At 43.3% G+C, this 16,493-nt stretch overlaps 1 protein-coding gene and 1 pseudogene across 1 annotated transcript in view; both read right to left on the bottom strand.

Moving 5' to 3' along the window:
* The window catches only part of pomk (protein O-mannose kinase), a 27,063-nt gene extending 10,570 nt beyond the window's left edge, over positions 1-16,493 (bottom strand). Inside the window, exon 1 of the mRNA XM_086301591.1 lies at positions 16,409-16,493. The gene's annotated coding sequence lies outside the window, so the exon portion shown is untranslated. The remainder of the gene's footprint in view (positions 1-16,408) is intronic.
* On the bottom strand, positions 1,574-6,904 carry LOC147326379 (uncharacterized; annotated as a pseudogene).

Raw genomic sequence — 16,493 nt, 5'->3', positions numbered from 1 at the left:
CAAGTTCCCCCACCTAAAATGATTTTATTTGCACCAGAGCTACACTTCAACTGTGAGAGACAGAATGTGAAAAAAAAATCCATGAATCCACATGGTAGGATTTGTAAAGAATTTATTCGTAAATCAGGGTGGAAAATAAGTATTTGGTCAATAACAAAAATACAACTCAATACTTTGTAACATAACCTTTGTTGGCAATAACAGAGGTCAAACGTTTACTATAGGTCTTTACCAGGTTTGCACACACAGTAGCTGGTATTTTGGCCCATTCCTCCATGCAGATCTTCTCGAGAGCAGTGATGTTTTGGGGCTGTCGCCGAGCAACACGGACTTTCAACTCCCGCCACAGATTTTCTATGGGGTTGAGGTCTGGAGACTGGCTAGGCCACTCCAGGACTTTCAAATGCTTCTTACGGAGCCACTCCTTTGTTGCCCGGGCGGTGTGTTTTGGATCATTGTCATGTTGGAAGACCCAGCCTCGTTTCATCTTCAAAGTTCTCACTGATGGAAGGAGGTTTTGGCTCAAAATCTCACGATACATGGCCCCATTCATTCTGTCCTTAACACAGATCAGTCGTCCTGTCCCCTTGGCAGAAAAACAGCCCCATAGCATGATGTTTCCACCCCCATGCTTCACAGTAGGTATGGTGTTCTTGGGATGCAACTCAGTATTCTTCCTCCTCCAAACACGACGAGTTGAGTTTATACCAAAAAGTTCTACTTTGGTTTCATCTGACCACATGACATTCTCCCAATCCTCTGCTGTATCATCCATGTGCTCTCTGGCAAACTTCAGACGGGCCTGGACATGCACTGGCTTCAGCAGCGGAACACGTCTGGCACTGCGGGATTTGATTCCCTGCCGTTGTAGTGTGTTACTGATGGTGACCTTTGTTACTTTGGTCCCAGCTCTCTGCAGGTCATTCACCAGGTCCCCCCGTGTGGTTCTGGGATCTTTGCTCACCGTTCTCATGATCATTTTGACCCCACGGGATGAGATCTTGCGTGGAGCCCCAGATCGAGGGAGATTATCAGTGGTCTTGTATGTCTTCCATTTTCTGATGATTGCTCCCACAGTTGATTTTTTCACACCAAGCTGCTTGCCTATTGTAGATTCACTCTTCCCAGTCTGGTGCAGGTCTACAATACTTTTCCTGGTGTCCTTCGAAAGCTCTTTGGTCTTGGCCATGGCGGAGTTTGGAGTCTGACTGTTTGAGGCTGTGGACAGGTGTCTTTTATACAGATGATGAGTTCAAACAGGTGCCATTCATACAGGTAACGAGTGGGGGACAGAAAAGCTTCTTACAGAAGACGTTACAGGTCTGTGAGAGCCAGAGATTTTCCTTGTTTGAGGTGACCAAATACTTATTTTCCACCCTAATTTACGAATAAATTCTTTACAAATCCTACCATGTGAATTCATGGATTTTTTTTTCACATTCTGTCTCTCACAGTTGAAGTGTACCTCTGGTGCAAATTACTGACCTCTGTCATCATTTTAAGTGGAGGAACTTGCACAATCGGTGGCTGACTAAATACTTTTTTGCCCCACTGTATCTTCCCAACTGAAAAATGCCGGCATGTGATAGCATTTTTTTTTTACTCTGTCCACAGAGAGACACGCTCTGTACGAGGCGGAGTTTAGAGCTATTCCTATGAAAGAGATGGCCTGAGCTGGCTGCAGGACACTCTTTTGGTAGTTTATGGTGAAACCCAGAGCCATCAGATGATCCACTGTCAACCTGGTGTGCTCTCTTCCCATTATTTCTGACTCTGATAGCAGCAGCCAATCGTCTATGTATGTTGCTATGCGGATGCCCCGCCTCTTCAGTGGGGCTATGGCCGCCTCTGTGCATTTCATAAATACCCGAGGGCTCAGTGAGAGACCAAACGGCAGGACCTGGTACTCGTACATTCTGCCCTGAAACGCAAAGCGCAGGAATTTTCTGTGAGGCGGGTAAATAGGGATGTGAAAATATGCGTCCTTCAGGTCTATTGATGTAAACCAATCGCCTGGGCGCACTACATGCAGCAGAGTGGTGGTCGTCAACATCCTGAATTTGTATGACCTGAGATGCTGATTCAGAGCCCGTAGGTCCAGTATCGGACGTAGTCCCCCTCCCTTCTTGGGCACGAGAAAATACCTTGAGTAAAAGCCGCATTGGCTCTGCTCCTGGGGTATTTCTCGTACTGCTCCCTTTGATAGCAAGGTAGTTATTTCTTCTTGCAGGATCCTGGCTGATTCGCCTTTTGCAAGAGAGAAAATCACTCTGTGAAATCTGGGAGGGGTGGTTGCGAATTGCAAACGATAGCCTCACCCTAATGTCCTCACAACCCATTCTGGCGCAGCGAGAGCTCGCCATCTCTCTATTCTTGCTGACAGCGGCCCCAAAGACAGGTACTCCACAGTAGATGGAGCTCTGGCTCCCTCTTGTGGCGGAAACTGGTCCTTCGGACCAGGCCCCACTGCGCATGCGCGGGCGGCCCGCGCTTGACCAGCGCTTATGGGGCCGGACACCACTGAGGGAATCAACCCCGGTGGTGTCTGGGTGCGTGGGGGCATTATGTTTTTCAACATACTTTCTGTGTTTTTCACACATTTTTCCCGTGCCCTTGGCAACATGCCTGGATGCAACGGGTGAGTTTTTAATAAACTGTGTTTTGTGAGACAGACATGCTTGATTCGGCTGAACAGCGTTTCGTCGTCTCTTTTTTGAAATCCGCTCTGTGGGATCCAACTCGAGTCCCAGGCGCTGAAAGGTGGAGGCAGAACACACTTCTCCGAACGGGCTCCGGAACTGAGCCCTGGAGTGAACTTTGAGCCCGGGCTGGTCCGGCTCCGATCTCCCCGTGGGGGATGTTAGGCAGTCTGCTTCTTCTTGCGGTCCGACTGCTTGGCTGCTGGTGGGGCACCCTGAGCAGCAGCAGGCGGGACGTGTTTCTTGGGCCAGTGGGTCTTAGGGTTCTGCGATCCTAGAGGACCCTGGGCCGCGACCTGCGGGGCTGGGCGGCGAGGGATTTTAAACGTCGGCACGCCGGCTGGTGACCTGAGCGAACGTGCGGCGACCGGGTGGAGGCGCAGCCTGGGTCTTCCTAGGGAGACACAGCTGCAGGGCCTCTCCCTCTTTCTTCTTCTCCTTGCACCGTCTTTGCATGGTGGCAACGGCGGTCCCGAAAAGCCCAGCGGGGAAGATGCTTTCGTCCAGAATGTCACGTTTTTCTCTGTCCGAAAGCCCCGACAAGTTCAGCCATCTTGCCCTCTCCTGTAGGACGATGATGCTGAGGGCTCTGCCCGCCGCTTGTACTGCTGCTCTAGTGAGGTGGAGACACTGGTCTCTAACTACGCCCAGCTCTTCCCACAACTCGCTAGCATCCGGGTTCGCAGCAGCCTGGTCCTGGAGCTCCGCCGAGTAGGCTAGCAGGAGCGATGAGGCGTTCAATGCCCTCGCGGTGGTGGCAACCGATTTATACGCCTTGTCAGCCAGGGAGGACTGCAGGCGTTCGGCCTTGGAGGGCAGGGACGGACCAGATGACATGGAAAGTTTCTGGTTTGGGTGGAGATGAGAAGCCACCAGATTCTCCACTGTGGGAATTTGGTAGATGCCCTTCTCTTTCATTCCAGCGCAGTCAAACGCCGCCGCTCCCTGCACGGGGTTGGGTGACGAAAATGGCTTTGCCCAGCAGCGTGTGACCTCGTCCACGCATTCGGGGAAAAGCGGCAGTACCTGCTTAGTAGTGCGCTTTGCTTTGGGGAGCCTTTTACCCTCGTATCGTGAGGTGGAGGTCTCCGTTGTCACCGCGGGCCATGGGATTGCCAGCTTTTCAGCTGCCCGTTTTGCAACGTCAAATAGCTCCATGCCGCGGGACTGTGTGCCGGGGTTATCACAATCGGCCCCTTGTGTCGCAGAATTCCGACCAGAGGGGGCAAAGAAGTAAGTAAGTAAGTAAGTAAAATTTATTTATATAGCGCTTTTCACAGATAAAAATCACAAAGTGCTTTACAACACAGAAAATGGGAATATAAAACAATATAACAGTAAATAAAACAATGTAAAACAATAAAACTATAAAAACAGCATAAGAAGAAATTAATCAAATGCTTTTCTAAATAAAAATGTCTTCAGCTGTTTCTTAAAACAATCAATGGAGTCCGTGCAGCGAAGAGACAGTGGGAGAGAATTCCACAACCGTGGTGCCACAGTCTGAAAGGCCCGATCACCACGAGTTTTAAAACGAGTGCGTGGTACCACCAACAGTCTCTGATCTAATGACCTTAAAGCCCGAGAAGATGTATGTGATTTCAGCAGGTCAGATTAATATTGAGGAGCCTGACCATGCAGGGCCCTAAAGGTTAGAACTAAAATTTTAAACTGAAACCTAAAATTTACAGGCAACCAGTGAAGGGAGGCCAAGACTGGAGTGATATGCGATCTTCTCTTGGTGCCTGTTAAGAGACGTGCTGCAGCATTCTGCACAGTCTGAAGACGATTTAAGGCTGATTTGTTAAAACAAGTAAAAAGGCCATTACAATAGTCTAAACGAGAAGAAATAAAAGCATGAATAATCATCTCAAGTTCAAGCTTTGATACCATTAGTCTGAGTTTAGAAATATTCCGTAAATGATAAAAACAGTTTCGGACTAGCTGCTTAGAATGCTGCTCGAGCGACATCGAGCTGTCAAATAAGACACCGAGATTTCTAAGGCTTGATTTTACGTAAGGGTCTAAGAAGCTGATATGCTGTCTAATTTCTGGGACCATATGGTCTGGAGCAATAATTAGAGTTTCTGTTTTATCAGAGTTTAGTTGGAGAAAATTGTCATATAACCATTTGTTGATTTCTGTCAGACAATTACTTAAATTAGACAATTTATAAAACTCAGACATTTTGAAGGAACAGTATAGTTGGATGTCGTCAGCATAGAGATGATAGGAGATATATTTATAGCGCTTAATAATTTGGCCTAGGGGAAATACATAAAGTAAAAAGAGAATTGGACCCAGGACAGATCCCTGAGGTACCCCACACGGCAAAACTGTTGATTCTGATGTGACATGATTCATGCAAACAGTAAAAGATCTCTCAGACAGATATGATATAAACCATTTTAAAACAACACCAGTAATCCCAAACAAGTTCTCGAGTCTGTTTATCATGATACTGTGATCTACAGTGTCAAAAGCAGAGCTGAGATCCAGCAGGACCAGCACTGTGTATTCTCCAGAGTCTGCTGCCATCAAGATATCACTAGATACTCTAAGTAAGGCCGTTTCAGTGGAATGCAATTTACGAAAACCAGACTGGAAAGTGTCCATAACAGCATTTTTATCCAGGAAATAGTTAAGTTGTTCTAGTACTACTTTTTCTAAAATTTTCGATATAAAAGGCAATTTGGATATTGGCCTATAACTGTTAGGAAGAGATGGATCCAGCTGGGGTTTCTTTAATATTGGCTCGACGATAGCTTGTTTAAAGAAGCTGGGGACTGAGCCAATATGAAGAGAAGTATTTATCATTTCCACAATACAGGGGCCAATTGAATCAAACACACTAGTGAAAAATGAAGATGGAAGGACATCAAGGGGGCTTGAAGTCTCTTTTATATGACAAAGCAGGCCTCTGATGTCTTGTAATGTAACAGGAGTAAAAGACGACCAAGTATCAGAGGAGAGCAAGTTAAAAGTTTGATATTGAGAAGATGATGGAGAGATATTAGACCTGGTTGCAATGACCTTATTTCTGAAATAGTTCATAAACTCATTGCAGTCGGACGTTGAGTGAACTGGTGCACAAGGAGCATCAGGAGAAACAATACTCTTAATTGTTTTAAACAAGAATTTAGGATCTTTCTTTTTTGAAGCTATGAGGTGTGAAAAATACTCTGTTCTGGCATTTTTCCACATGTCATTTAGCAAGAGGATAGATTCTTTAAGGTGTAACTTATAAACCTCAAGTTTGGAAGCCTTCCACAAACGTTCTAGCTTGCGACAATATCTTCTGAAATTACGAATGTTTTCATTTAACCAAGGATGAGATTTCAAACGTAGGACAGTACTTTTTTTCAGAGGTGCCACTATGTCTAAAATAGAAGTACACTGGTTATTAAAGGATGAGACAAGAGAGTCCAAATCATTGTAAGTCATTTCAGCGTCAAACATGGCAGAGAACCTTTTGCCGGCGTTCAGGTTTATGATTCGCCTTTCAATCGTTATTTTGGGAGCCGGGGGATCCAAATAAAACGACAAGTTAAAATATATGCAGCTATGGTCACTCACATGGACATTTTCCACACGAATGTCATTTATATTTAAACCCAAGGAGAAAACAAGGTCCAATGTGTGACCCTTTACATGTGTAGGGCCAGAAACATGCTGCATAAAATTAAAAGACTCTGTGATAGTCATGAAGTCAGCAGCCATATTACAGGATGCATCATCAATATGAAAGTTAAAATCTCCCAACATTACCACCTTCTCTAATTTAATAATGGATGATAGGAGGTCGTTAAATTCAGTTAAAAAGACTCCGACAGGGCCAGGAGGTCGGTAGATTAAAATACAATAAAAGGTGTGCAAAGAGCCGACCTTGATCATCTGAAGTTCAAATGAGGTAAAAGAATCCGAGTTCATCAGTCTGCATGTGAATCTGTCCTGGTGCACAACAGCGAGACCTCCGCCACGTCCCGAAAGACGTGGAGTTCCGATGACGGAGCAGCCAGTAGAACAAATTTCCTTCAGATGTATATAATCCATGTTTTGTTGCCACGTCTCAGTTAAACACAAGAAGTTGAGAGATTCCTTTATAAAAAGATCGTTTAAAATAAACTATTTGTTTGTGATTGAGCGAGTGTTGAGCAGGGCAAACCTGATTGAAGACTTTTGGTTGGTGCAGTCAACAGCTGACTGCAGTGGCACTCGAAATAAACACCTGTGCGCACCTCTACACCTGTTACGCCGGGCGGGGACTTCAGGGCTAGCAGAAGCTAATATCCATAGTGGTACATCACCTCTGCCATCAAAACGGCGGTCGAAGGAGGGACGCCAAGTGAACATGGGGCCATCAGACCATAGACTCCGAGCTGGGAACTGCAGTGTAGCGTCGGCACCAGGTGACAATAGATGAATTGGTCGTAGGCACCGGGATTCTTCCCACATCCAAGAAGCTAATCTTCGGTACCTTCTCAGTCGCACCTGGACACCGGCCCTGGTTCCCCTACTTCTTCTTTTCTTCGTGTTAAATCCCACCGATATGTACGGTAACATGCAGTCAGGTGAGGAACACACAAAGGGTGGAGGGAAAAATTTCCTGTAACTGTCCCAGCTGTCACAGTAGCTCTCCATTGAATCTTTGATATACAACATCATGCCCCGATCATAAGTATTGGTGGCAGAGACAAAATCAAAACATAGGACGGTAAAAATAATATTGCAAGTGACAATAGCGGCCAGTATAAAACTATACCAGCGAGCTGTACAAGCGGCAAAGCCAAACACAGGCGCCATCTTGTCGAGCGAGCGTAAAAGAAAACGTCGTCATCCTCGTCCGAGACGAGATGTTCCGACGCTCCCTCAGAGGATTCGCTGAGTAGCTCGTCATTAGCCTCGAGGGAATCAAGCATAGCTTCGCAGCTGACCTCGGCATCATCCACCAGCGGGAGGACGATATCCATCTCGTGCCTGGTGTGGCGGACTCAGTGTTCTCCATCGGTGGGCCGATTGGAGACAGCATTGGGTCCTCCTTCGACAGGCTAGCTTGGCGGGCTAGCCTTCGGCGAAGGCTTTTTAGGGTGAAGCGAGCGCAGTGTTCGCATATAGCCGGTGTGGAAATAGCCGCTTGGGCGTGTTGCAGCCCGAGGCACATCACACACGCGTCATGTGTATCTGAACCTGAGATTTTGCAACCGCAGGGGCAAATTCTGGGCAGCGGTTTGCAGTCTGCCATATTAAGGAAGCTTAGTGTAGCTAGCTTGGAATGGCTGGACGGCTAACGCTGATTTTTTTTTTCTTTCTTCTCTCGGTGAGCTAGTATGACCTGGCTAGTGTGGTGGCTAGCGCTTGTGCTACTTGGCTTGGTGACCGTGTGTAGCAAAGACAGTTAGCTTGGTCAGCTAACTGTTGTGCTAGATGCGTGGTGGCAGCTAACACACTCTCCGACCTGGCTCTGTGGTGAAGAGCAGGCGACTCGAAACGCGAGCCGTGCTAGCGCCCGGTGACCAAGGTGTTAGCTTGTTCGTGTGGACAGTTAAGCTAGCACTCACGTTCACAGTCAGGAGAGATGAGGTTTCTAAGAAGCGAGAAGAGGAAATTGAATGACGGGTGACGCTGCGTCACACCCTTTTATAGGGAGGAGGGTGGCCCCTCCCTGACGCAAGCGTCACGACTGCCAGCCAATACTGGCTGGAGTAATGATATAGAGGCTTCTGAGGACAACGCAGAGACAGCGTTCCCATAGTGAGACACCGAAACGAATGTTTGAAAGAGAACAAACGATCACTGTGGCATTACTGAGAGTTGAAAAACTGTCTAAAGTCTTTCATCTTTAATAAAATGATCAGTGTTCTGCTCTACCAGGTGTAACAATTGAGTTTAACATCCAGGCATCCATGAAAACGGAATTTATGACATTTAACGGCGTTAGAAGTTAGCAGGGAGTTAGCTCGCTAGCTTTTATCTAAATACAATATAGCATGTCCTGACTGTGGGGTTTTGGAAACAAATTAAAACGTACAGCTCTGCTATCACTTCCAGCATAAATGAAGACAGAAAACTAAACAGCAGTGACGTTTGTAGGGTTACTGAAGTTGGGCTAGCTGGTATATAATGATGTGCTACGTGACCGCTAGCGACACAGCTATGTTAGCATAATATAAACAAGCTAACTTTTTTTCCACTCGATAAAAGTTAACGTGAGTGTTCTCGGTGGTCAGAAACAAATGTAATCGCATGGCAGGATGCTGTAAAAGGACCAAACTTCAGCCAGGAGAACAACTGAGATAATCCATCCACAATACGAGGTTAGTCATTCATATACTGCTGCATGGGCTGGGCTGTAGTTACATCCTAAGGTTTTAAAAACTGAGCTTAAATAAATGGTTAGCGGTAATAAAAGCCGAGGGAGGTCAACAGTGATCACTGACTGTTTTAGGAGCTTTTTGAGATCAAATAAAAGAAAATACATACCATTAAACATGTTAACAACACAAAAGCCATATTAAACGCAGACTACTTTAGACCCGGAAGTAGGATTCGTCGCGTCATCACTGAACAACCGGATACCCGTCGAACTCCCGCAGGCACAAAGAAATTACGGAGGCTATTACTTATCACCTGACCAAAGATATGGCTCCCATCAACACTGTGCAAAACGAGGGATTTAGGAAAATGATCAACACCCTAGACAAACGCTACACAGTGCCGTCCCGCAACTATTTTTCTATTGTTGCACTACCTGCTCTATACATGCAGTGTTGAGCAATGGTGGAGACGGAATTTCAAGCAGTACAACATTTTCCGGCAACCACAAAACGTGAGACATTTGTTGTTTTTATGTTTATTTATTGTTTTTATGTTCAGTCTCAACTGTTACGAAGTTGATGTGCAGTTAATAAATGCAATAAATATTTATATTGGAAAAGAAAATCGTGAGAGAATCGTGATCTCAATTCTAAGCCAAAAAATCGTGATTCTCATTTTATGCAAAATCGTGCAGCCCTAATCATGTGTATTTAATCTCTGTAATATTCTGGATATTTATAATTGAGCTATTTGCATACATTAAAGCTATTCCTAATTTTTGTAACTTTGTAATATGTCTGTGAAGGTTCTCAGTCATCCAGGTCATCGTAGTCAAAGGAGCTTGCAAAGAAAAGCGTCTGCACTTCTTTAAGTTGCTTGAAGACGTTTCACCTCTCATCCGAGAAGCTTCTTCAGTTCTAAGGTCAAATGGTGGAGAGTCCCAGATATAAACCTAGTGGGAGTAACCCCCCACAGAGGGACAAAAGGACCCCCTGATGATCCTCTAATCGCCTGAGCCAAGGTGTGAAACTGGGTGTGGGTCCCAATCAGCCAGAGTTTCGGGTGAGCTCATTGTGAAACCTGGCCTGTGAGCGACCATCTTTGAACAGAGGCGGGGGTTTACGACACCAAATCTCTGCCATCTATAATCCAGTTTTGAGATCCCTTCCCAGACACCTTAACGCCCACTCACATCCTGGGCCATCTGACCTCAGGAATTCGCATGATAAGGTGGGGCCAGGTTTTTTTGTAAACACTATTAGTTAGTTCGCAGATACCGGCAGCTGAAATTTTCTCCAGAAGGTGGATGGGCACTCCCTTAGCGACAGGGTGAGGCATTCAGTCATTATGGAGGGGTTCAGAGTAAAACTGCTAGTCCTCCACGTCGAATGGAGACGGCTAAGGTGGTTCTCTCCTAAGTAGGGTGTTCCAACTAAGCATGTCTTACCAAGAAGAGGCCCTGGCATAGACTCGGGACAACACGAGAGAGATTACATTTATTGGCTGGCCTCGGAAAAGCTTGATGATTCCCTGGATAACTTGGAGGAGGTGGCGAGAGGGAGGCCTGGGCTGCCGCCTCTGGAATTTAGATGCGTGGAAGAAAATGGCTGGATGAGTTCTTGTTTCGTTGTTTTAGAATTTTAGTTTTACTGAAGTGGTTGTTATGAATTTTCAAACAGCATGCATCATTCATAATGAACGCCACAATGCGCCACACTTTTCCAATGTTAATTTTTCATACTTTAACAGTACATGAACATTTTTTGTAGCAACATGTTCTCATATCATATTTACCATCGGTTTGTTTTAAGTGTTCTTAGCTGTTGTCTGTCTGGAGTAAAATGGTAAATGGCCTGTATTTATATAGCGCCTTACTAGTCCCTAAGGACCCCAAAGCGCTTTACATATCCAGTCATCCACCCATTCACACACACATTCACACACTGGTGATGGCAAGCTACATTGTAGCCACAGCCACCCTGGGGCGCACTGACAGAGGCGCCCCAATTTTGATAATGCATGATGCAAGGTGTTGTACAGTTAAGCGGCATGATTCATTTATTGAAGAATGTGATTAACGGTTTAAAAAACGTTTGTTATTAATTTTTGACTTTTTTTAAACAGTTCTTAAATTTAAATGAGTGTTTCTTTAGACTTGTCGGTTCGTACAACTTTTTTTTACGGTTAGTCGATTAAGAAATTAGAAATATCGCTAATCTTGAGTATGGATGAAAATGACTAAAATAACTAGTTCTAATAACTACATACTCTAGATTAGTCAAATGGTGCCAGGAGAACAATCTCCTCCTAAACTTCAGCAAGACAAAGGAGCTGATTGTGGACTTCAGTACAAAGCAGGCGAGGAATTACGAGCCGCTAAACATCAGTGGTGCGCTAGTGGAGAGAGTGGATAGCTTCCAGTACCTGGGTGTCCACATCACTCAGGACCTGTCATGCCCATGTCACATTAACACCCTGGTTAAGAAAGCCTGTCAGTGTCTCTTCTTCCTCAGAAGATTTAGAGACTTCCATTTCCAGCTGAGCATGCTTAAGAACTTTTACTTCTGCACCATTGAGAGCATCCAGATGGGGAAATATCTGCACCTGGTATGGGAACAGCACCAAGAAGGACAGACGAGATCTTCAAAAAGTGGTGTGCTTAGCCAAATGCATCATTCGCTATAGGGCTGCCACGATTACTCGGCTAGTCACAATTATGTTGACTATCAAAATCGTCGACGACTAATTTAATAGTTGACACGTCGTTTGAAGCTTTGTAAGATCCCAAAAGACGAAGGAATAAGTAGTAGTATTTAAGAGTGTAATAGCGGACTGAAACAGAAGATGGCAGCAATGCATGTACAAGGATGCCAGCTGCCGTTAACCCCCGAGAAGAAGAAGAAGCAGTGTCCGGTATCGTAGCTGTGTCCAAATTCAGAAACCGCATCCTCCTGTGTCCGCATTTGTAGGCCAATTACGTTACAGCGACACGACGAAGACTGTCCAAATTCGAAGACTCTGACAAATGCGGCCGACAAATGCACCCTTTATTTCCCCAGATTTGAAAGATGGGTCGGGTGTATACTTCGTGGCCCAACCTATCCCAGAATTCATAGCGCGGCCCTGCTCAGTTTCCAACAATGGCGGCAGCTAGTTAGTTTTAGTATTTCTTTTATTATTCTTTCTGGGTCACAAAATAAACGTTTAACATATTTTCAGGCGAGAATGTGGCTGTGTAAACTTGAAATATCTGCTCAGTTTATCAAGACACCACATATTTTCAAAAGCGCTCCGACGTTTTCAGAGACGTCTGTTACCCACCAGCTCGATATCTAGCCGGGGTTCAAGGCTCATTAGAGCCCGTGAGAACACCAGACTCTCGGCAAATCATTTTCAAACCCACTGCCGTCTTTCACTACTCAGGTTAAACATGATATATATGTCACTTAGATAACTTAAAAATGTTATTGTTTGGCTTTTTTCAGTATTTTATTTGTTCTTGAGTAAACCGGTTTGGCTGAGATTAAAGTTATAGTTTTAAAGAGCTGAATAAACGTCAAGCAGACAACTGATTATCAGAAGTGTGAGATGCTCAAGAATATACTCCGGTGTCCTGTTATATTTTAGATAGCAAGGAGCAGACGGCTGAGTTTATTAAACTCCACCGAAACAATCTGCAAATTTCATTAAAATTTAATAAACTATCATCTTGGCTTTTTTTTTTAGTTAGCACATGCCTTAAACACTTAAAGCTGTAAGATAATGATAGTTATATAAGAGCAGATGCATGCTGGTGCAATAAGCTGTATGTTTTACGTCCAATGGACGCATGACCTGATAAGTCGACTAATCGCAAAAATAATCGGTGACTAGTCAACTATCAAAATAATCGGCAGCCCTAATTTGCTATGAACTTCCTTACCTTTGGTCCATGTACACTAAGCGGTGCAAGACCAAAGCCAGGAAGATTATGAAGGATCGCTCTCATCTCAACAATGGACTCTTCTCACTTTTGAGTTCAGGGGGGCACTTCCACTCCCTCAAGTCCAAAACAGCTCCTCATTACAGAGGAGCTTCTTCCCTCAGGCTATTCAGTCCCTGAACCTTGTGTAGGACTGGACTCTCTCTCTCTCACTACTATACATCAGGAACTATTTATTCCACTGCAAACTGTTACTCTGCAAACTGTTTGTTTGCACACTCTCTACTTGCACACTGTTTATTTGCAAACTTTTATAATTTCTTAAATTTGTTTATCTGCACATTCTACTTTTGTTTTGTTAATTATTTTTTTAACCTTTAATTTTATTGTACATTTTTTACAGTTAATTTTAAAATTTGTATATTATGTAAATTACTTGCTAGTTTAATTTTATGTTTAGTTTTATGCTTACTTTTATGTCTACGTTTGGTTCGGCATTGCACAGCAACAAGCATTTCACTGCATGTCGTACTATGTATGACTGTGTATGTGACAAATAAAATTTGAATTTGTATTTCTATTCGTATATCTGAGACACTTTTCAAACAGTCTAACTACAACATGTTTTTTTTCATAGGGTCTAACAAAACCCACTCATCCAAACATAAACATGTTTGAATGAGTATTTCAAACAGGCTATTGCAAGCAGAAACTGATGAATATGGGCGTCACCTACTTAGTGAGGAGAAAAGTGGGACTGACCACCAGGGCCCTAAATGTGAGAGACGCCCTTGCAAGACTGGAACCAAAAGTTTGTTTTTATGACCGACCTGTCAATACCTCATAAATGTGTTTTTTCTAGCTGCAATACACTACAGGGAGCTACAGATCTATATTGTCTGCCAAAACTGCTCACAATACTAATGAAGTATGTAGTGTGAACGGCAAAGCATGAGGACAGAACAAAATGGAAACAGATTTAAAAATATATAAAAACAAAGTTAAATGCAGTCTGTGCAAATCTGTGCTTTTGTTCCAAAACAGCAATAATTCAGTGTACGAGCATTTAAAAGGCTGAAGAAGCTTCTTGAACAAAAAGTAAAAGATCTTCAAGAAACTTAAAGAAGTCTGGTCGCTTTTCTTTCCAAGCTTCTTAGATTACCATGAACCTACGCAGACATAAACGCTGTTACTGTTTGTACAGTAATGTTTATGTTAGCTATCCTGTTGGACCTTCCCAGGATGATGCTTGATAAGTGAACATCATTACAGTTTTGTTAGTTAATGAGTGAAATGCAATATTAAACCATTAAAAAGTATTAGCTATACTGTCTCCTAGTTGTTTGTTTTCCACTCACATTAGCATTAGCATTTCTTCTGAAAAGTAAACTCTTCTTTCTAACGTTAGGTAGTTGATCTGTGTATCAATAATTCGGAAACTTGTTACTCTGGATTAGAAAAAAAACCCTTTTTTATTTAATTTGAAGCTTTTATTTGAACTTATGAAGAGAAGCCATTTTTGATTTTCTATTTGCACAAATGATTTGTTTAAATACTACTAGTACTTTTTTTCACATTTGTATTATCTAATGTTTGTATTTATTTCATTTTATTCTGACGGTCTTATTGAGTAATGTTAAAAATACATTCGATTATTTTCAAATTCCTATGTTTCCTGTCAGCCCACCCTTTGCAGCTATGACAGCCTCAGGTCTTCTAGGAAGGCATTCTACAAGGTTTAGGAGTGTGTTTATGGGAATTTCTGACCATTCTTCCAGAAGCACATTTGTGAAGTCAAGCACTGATGTTGGACAAGAATGCCTAGCTCACAGGCAGGCTCTAATTTATCCCAAAGGTGTTCTATCAGGTTGAGGTCAAGATTCTGTGCAGGCCAGTCATGTTCTTCCATTCTCAATTCCCTCGTCCATGTCTTTATGGAGCTTGCTTTGTGACTGGTTCCCATATATGTTGGAACAGGAATAGGCCACCCCCAAATTGTTAGGAGCATGAAATTATCCAAAAGGTACTGCTATGCTAAAGCATTAAGAGTTCCATTCAATGGAACCAACACCAACCCTGCACTCTCTTTGCACCCATCTATCTGCTGTTAGTTAAGCAGGGCAGTTCGAGGAAGACGGTACATTGCAGTCTGATAAAATTAGCATAAAACCACACAATGACATTGCTTATTAAACAACAAAACCAAGCAACTAGGTAGCATAGCATATAGAAAGTCACTTATATGATGAGGAATGGTTTACTTTGCATTTATCAGTTCTAATGAAACAGACAAACACACAAGACAATTCAACTGCTGTATATAGTAGGAGAAATAATTTATTCATACCCTGCCAAATTTTTAAGTCTGGTCACTTGTCAACCCTGTATTGCAGATTGACATACTGCAGTTTGCAACATACTGTAGAGTACAATGACTTTATATATTTCAATGAGTTATGTATAAGTAGTATAAGTAAGTAATTCTTAGAAATGTAATCTTTGTTTTGTTACGCTTATAGAGAAAATGCTCATTATACAGGCTGAAACACTAAAATTACAGTTCCTTAGCCAAATAGGCCCAATAACAGTGTGTTAAAACAGTAAAACTTGTTCAATGACATGACATACATAATAGGCATAAAAATAGGCATTTAAAAGTTAGAGATGATATAGCGAGGGGGAACTAATTATTTGAGTCTCTTCTGAGCAACAAAAGGCTATAAATTTTTATGGTAGATTCATTTCCATTGAGCAGTGGGAGCCAGAATTCTGGCTCCCACAGACTTATTCTGACCTCAACCTCCATTCCCCCCTCTCCATCTCCATAGACAAAGAGCTGTCAAAGGACGTCAAGGACAAGGTTGTAGACCTGCACAAGGCTGGAAAGGGCTACAAAATCACCCAAAAAGCTTGGTAAGATGGTGACAACTGCTAGCGAGATTGTTTGGAAATGGTAAAAAAGAAAAGAAAATGACCTTGGACTTCGGAACTAGTCTCCTGCAGAAGGGCTAAAATCTGCGATGGGCACTGCTAGTACCATGTGGTTTTTACCAGTGGACAAGAGCGTTCCCTGTGCCTTTGGGTCAGGTGACTGTCATTTGCGCTTCTTTGCCTACTTCTTCCCACGAGAATCTATCATGCTTAAAGTATAATAATAAACCCACACTAAAGATCCCCAAGTAATTAAATACCACAGATGGCGGCAGGCATAAAATAGTGGCTTTTGGGCATGCGTAAGACTTTGACTACGTGCATTTCAGCGCGTGATATTCTTCGCACGGTTTTAAAATGGAACAAATGTGCAAATGTAAAATAATTTCATGTTAAGTTATATTACAACAATGAGATACAGCTAAATGGTGTCAGGCAGAGCAATCTTACGTTTAGCTAATGTAGAGCAATAACACAAGGAAGCCCACATAGAGGTGATGAAGCATATCTATTAATTAGCGTTATTTACGAAGATGCCTACCGTAACTAGGGTTCACATGGTGTTATGACTCAGGAGGTACTTTTTGAGGATAGCAACATGTCTGCTACCCCATCCACCATCAAAC

This window comes from Aulonocara sp. 'chitande type north' Nkhata Bay, linkage group LG7, assembly GCF_057382095.1.
Source record: "Aulonocara sp. 'chitande type north' Nkhata Bay isolate Kocher_YH1m ecotype deep benthic linkage group LG7, A_spYH_male_GT1.1, whole genome shotgun sequence".
NCBI lineage: Eukaryota > Metazoa > Chordata > Actinopteri > Cichliformes > Cichlidae > Aulonocara > Aulonocara sp. 'chitande type north' Nkhata Bay.
Note: the sequence above shows the minus strand (reverse complement) of the source record. Positions and strands in the feature narration are given on the sequence as shown.